Source organism: Apium graveolens, chromosome 5 (genome assembly GCF_009905375.1).
Source record: "Apium graveolens cultivar Ventura chromosome 5, ASM990537v1, whole genome shotgun sequence".
NCBI lineage: Eukaryota > Viridiplantae > Streptophyta > Magnoliopsida > Apiales > Apiaceae > Apium > Apium graveolens.
The window spans coordinates 159,075,982-159,082,114 of NC_133651.1; positions in this window are offsets into that span (position 1 = coordinate 159,075,982).

Genomic DNA, 6,133 nt, shown 5'->3' on the forward strand with positions numbered 1-6,133 from the left:
TGTCATGTCTATTGCAAAGAAGAAATATGCTATGGTTATAGTGGATGAGTTCACAAGATACACTTGGGTGTATTTCTTGCACAAGAAGAATGAAACTGCATCTAATCTAACTGATCATGTCAGACAACTGGATAAGTTAGTCAAAGATTCTGTTACAATAATAAGAAGTGATAATGGCACTGAGTTCAAGAATTTAATCATGGAAGAGTTCTGCAAAGAGCAAGGAATAAAGCAGGAATTTTGTGCATCTGGAACTCCACAACAGAATGGAGTTGTAGAAAGAAAGAACATGCCTCTTATTGAAGCTGCACGAACTATGCTTGATGAAACAAAGCTACCAACCTATTTTTGGGCTGAAGCTGTGCAGATTGCTTGTTTTACACAGAATGCTACACTCATAAACAAGCATGGAAAAACACCATATGAGATGGTGAAGAAAAAGAAGCCAAATCTGAAATACTTTCATGTATTTGGATGCAAGTGTTTTGTTCTTAAGACTCATCCTGAACAGCTGTCAAAATTTGATCTAAAAGCTGATGAATGAATTTTTGTTGGATATCCACTTTCCACAAAAGCCTTCAGAGTCTACAATTTAAGAACAAGAATTGTCATGGAATCTATCAATGTATATTTTAATGATAAAAAGATTACTGGACTTGAAAATTTTAATGATCATGATCAGCTGGGATTTGAAAATAAAGATGTAAATTCTGATTCTGTAAATTCTGATGACCTAAATCCTGATCCTGTAAGTTCTGACAGGTTAAATTATGATGTCATTGAAACTGTGGTAACTGCTTGAAAAGAAAATGCACCTGTTCAGGGGGAGCAAGCTGATGATCATACCACATCTCAAGACTCTCAAAAAGCATCAGAACCAGTCACTGGCTCTTCAAGTTCTGATTCATCAAGTTCTGATGAGCCAAATTCTGACAATTCTGGAAACTCTAATTCTTCAATTCCTGAAGGATCCAACTCAAATTATGGAATCTCAGAGATCATAACTTCAGGGGGAGCATCAAAAAATTCTGATAATAGTCAAGTTCTGATGCAAATCCTGATGCTTACGTGGCATTATTTATTTACTTGACTGATTTTTAGTATTTACTGTAACGGTTATATTCACATAAAAATAATTAGGTGAGATAAAAACAATTAAATCATTTTTTAGTGGGTTGCGTGTTGGTTTTGGCATGTGCATGTGTGCTATAATTACTGCATGTTTACCGTACCCACTATTTATGTTTTGACTGATTACACGTTACCAAGTGTAAAAACTGCCGGTTCTAATTCAAAAGAAACGTTACCATGTGCAGAGTATAAATATCAGAGATAAAAGATTATACAATCTTTTACCTACTCTTTTACTCTATTCTCTCTCTCTCTCTCCCTCTCTCTCTCTCTCTTATTTTCTTACTCTCTTATTTTCTGACGTTCTCTTACAGGCATTTAATCAAACACTTTGCAAACACAAAATTTTCACTTGATTTTTCAACAAAAATGGCACCAAAGGATGTTATTTTTAATGGAGCCAAGTTTGTCCCAAACAACTATTCTGCTATCTTGCACAAGGATGAAGATCCTTCAGAACTTCACTTTGTTCATAATTTCTTGGCTCACAGTGAGATTGGGTATGCTCTGAGCCAACCTCAAGCAATATCTGGTAAACAAGTGCCGGAGTTCTAGCAGACCGAACTTTATGATGATGGAGGTGAAACTGGATCTCCAAGTATCATCTTCTCATCAGGAGAAGATGAGTATCTGGTAACTGTTACTACAGTGAGCCAGGCTCTTCATCTGCCTGAAAACTGCACTTACAACTCAATACCTGGAGAATCTGTTCTTCAGAATATGATGGCAAGCTTGGGATATGAGAAAAGCTTGTCCAAGCTAGGATAATTGAAGAGGCCTTACATCAGGAGGGAATGGAGCTTCTTCTTTGATTGCATCACAAAGGCTTTTTCTAACAAATGCTCCAATTTCGATGCCAATCCAATCATGAGTCAACAAATAGGGTATGCACTTCTTAATCAGACTCATTTTGATTATGCATCTGCTGTGTTAGGCTTTATTGGTGACAGAATGAAGGAAGATGCAAATGTAGTATATTTTGCTAGATTCTGTCAATTAATTTATAGTTATTGTTGTTCAGATCAGCCACAAGTGTTCAGTGACCTAATGGAACCTTTTAAGTTACATAAAAGGGCATTTACTGACTTGTTATCTGCTGATAAAAAGAAGGAAGTACTAAGACCTCTCCAAATACCCCAATCTGTCAAACAGTTATTAGTTAACACTATCCCAAACACTTACACAGCCAAATTCCCTGGTGTAGCACCATCACAACCAACCATTACTCAACAACCACAGTCTACCTCACAACCACAAACATCAACACCTGTTCTCAGCACTTCACAGTCCAGACCCAAATCCAAAACCAAATTAACCTCTAGTACTTCTCAAAAGGTGCCAGTTGTAAAATCTGACATATCCTCCAGACCCAAAACATCAAGAGCTAAATCTATTCCTCAATCTTTACCAAAGAGAAAGAGAAGGCTAATTCTGAGAGATGGATTAGATGAGGAAGATCAGGTCCAGGTTCTTGTATCAGAACCTGTGACAAAAGAAGCTGAAAAGTCAACTCTTCAGAAGGAGAAAGCAGCTGAAGCTTCTGGTATTCAGAAAAGAAAGAGGTCTTCATATTCTGATACAGATCATATCACCCCTCCATCTAGAATATCAAAATTGAGGAAGACAAGAGCAGTTGTGCATCTTGCACAAATTTAATCAGAATATGCTGCAGATGCTGAGGAAGGGGAACATGAATCTCTGATCTCATCAAAACCTATTGTGATTGAAACCCTGCAAGCACCTGAAGAAATTCTGATTCAGGAATCTGAAATTCCTGAAGTCCACAGATCAGAACCTGTACAAGAATCTGTGATTTCTCCACCTCACTCTCCAATCAAAGCTACAGATAATGTTGAAGAACAAGAGACAAGTCCTGAAATAGATATTCATAATTTGAATATACCTACTGTTCTATATCTGGAAGCTCCAACTACAAAACAACCAACTCCTATTACTTCTCCAATTTTACAGGCTGAGAACCAACAACACCAATTCTTGATCTTGGAACTGAAGATCAGAATTTAGACAAAACTGCTTCAGAGTCTCCTACAGCCACACACACCTTGGTGTTATCTGAAGATGAGGAGATTCTATTAAAATATGGAGAGTCAGCTCCAGTAAACACTCCAGTGCCTACAAGAAATGAGGCATTATTCTAGTTTGAGGAAGAGGATGCTCCAGTTCCATGGGAAGAAACCTTTAGAGGGGTTGAGTGGATGCATAAATGGAATGATACTGATTTTATTCCCAGCCCACATGTTCTGACAGAACATGTCTCAAAAGCTGATGAGTTGCTGATAAGTTCTGACTTCAAGCATCAACTAAAGGTCACTACTCTCAGTACAAGAACTCTACAAGGTCTTGAAGGGTGTTTAGCACATAAACGCAGCGAAAACATAAATTTAAATCTTAAAAAAAACCGAAACCCTCCGCAGGATCCATGCAAAAAATAATATTTAATTCGTAGTTCAGTATGTTTACTTTAAGAAGCTTTACGTTAATGGAAAGATGGAGGTCTTTAATGGCTATCCAAAAATGATGAACGGAGATCCTTAACAGCTGCTCCTCAAGTGTGAAGCACTTCAGCAGTATCCACCAAGAAAACGATGTAATAAAGGAGGAGGAGATGGAGAGAATTAGGGTTTTGTAAATCTTTTTGGTTGAGGCAAAAATAGGGTTTATAATAGTATATTTATAGGCAAAATTTTCAGCTGAAAATTTTCCCATAAAATATTATTATTATTAACCCTTTATTATTCTCATTAATAATTAAAACATATTTTAATTATTAATCCTTTTTCAAATCTCTTTAGAAATAATTCTCTCACTTGATTTAATTTCCAAAAATTAAATTCTTAATTAATAATATTAAGAACTTTTCTTAATTAATTTATAATCAATTAAATCTCATTTAATCAATTATTAAATTTGCCAATTAATTATTTATTTCATAAATAAATAATTATCAGCCATTATTAATTAATTCCTCCACCTTTAAATTATTCTCTTTTATGGTGTGACCCTGTAGGTTCAATATTATGCCGGTAGTAGAAATAAATAATAATAAAACTATTTTATCATTATTTATATAAATTCTCTAATTCATTAAATATGATTAATTAATTAATCATATTTATTCTACATCGTGAGGGATACTTCTCAGCATATCGCGACTATCCAGATAATACGAATTCACTGCTTAGAATACCAAGAACCTATTCAGTGAATAGTTACCGTACAATTAATTCTTTCTACCCTGCAATATCACGATTAAATATAAGGCATGGAACTTGTGTCAAGCCTATCTTATTTAATCACTTGCTTTCCCATTCACAATGCTTAGTTCTATTTAATGTAAATTAGAAACTCCTTTCTAATTTCATTCACTCTGGCCAGAGATTCCTGAACTAACATAAGTGGATCAGCATTGAACATTCTCTTCCTTCACTGGAAGGGGTAGATCCTTTATTGATCATACACTATCTTCGTGTACAAATTCCTATACCCAGTAGAGCCCTTATAATTGTCCCTTGAGACTAAGAACTAAACCAAAGCATAGTTCAGTGTACACAAGATGACTATGATGACCTCAAGTCTAAAGATACTTGTACAACTATCACTATGTGAACAACTGCTGACACGTGAGTGAACTCCATCAGTTGTTCAGCTGTGTGAGTCATGTTCAGTGAACTTATTCTATAATAAGCACCTACATACTAGCTATAGTGTCACCACACAAATGTCTATGAGAACAGACATCCTTCATAATGAAGCAAGCATAGTATGTACCGATCTTTGCGGATTATTAATTACCAGTTAGTAATCCTACGACCAGGAACTATTTAAGTTTAGAGTTATCATCTTTTAGGTCTCATTATTATGATCTCATCACAATCCATAAATAGCTTTACTCTAAACTGTGGTATATCTTATTTAAACATTTAAATAGATAGAGCCCACAATAAAAACAAAACAAGTCTTTTATTAATATCAATGAAATCAAAACAGATTACACAAAAGTTATTCCTAAATCCTCATACATGATTGGACTTAGGACATATCTCTTTCAATCTCCCACTTGTACTAAAGCCAATCACTCTGGTATCTAATACCCATCTTGTCTTTATGACGATCAAAGTGACTCTGAGAAAGTGGCTTTGTAAGTGCGTCTGCTACGTTGTTATGTGTGTCAACTCTCTCAACGTTGACATCTCCTCTTTCAACAATCTGAATTGCACCACCATTCAGAGTAAACACGTACCCTGACATGGATTTGCTATCACTTTCTGATTGAAAACTAGAGTCAGTATAACCCTCTATTTTCAACTCAGATTCACCACCAAAAATAAGAAAAATGTCCTGAGTCCTTCGCAAGTACTGAAGGATGTTTTTCACTGCTTTCCAGTGGTCTTCACCTGGATTGGACTGATATATGCTCATCACACTAATTGAATAAGCAACATCAGGCCTTGTACACAACATCACGTACATGATAAATCCTATTGCTGAAGCATAAGGAATCTTACTCATACGCTCTCTTTCCTCAGGTGTCTTAGGAGACATTTTTTCGGAAAGGGACACTCCATGGCTCATCGGTACGAGACCGCTTTTGGAGTTTTCCATGCTAAACCTTTTAAGCACTTTCTGGATGTATGTACCCTGGGTAAGACCTATCATTCTTCGAGATCTATCTCTATAGATCTTCATACCGAGAATGTAGGATGCTTCTCCCAAGTCCTTCATGGTGAAGTTCTTTGATAGCCATACTTTGACTGATTGTAGCATCGGTATATCATTTCCTATAAGAAGTATGTCATCCACATACAATACAAGAAATGTTACCGCGCTCCCACTAACCTTCTTGTAGACACATGGTTCATCTATGTTTTTGATAAAACCAAACTCTTTGATTGTCTCATCAAAATGGATGTTCCATCTACGAGAAGCTTGCCTTAAACCATATATGGTTCGCAGCAGCTTACTCACTAGGTGTTCATTTTCC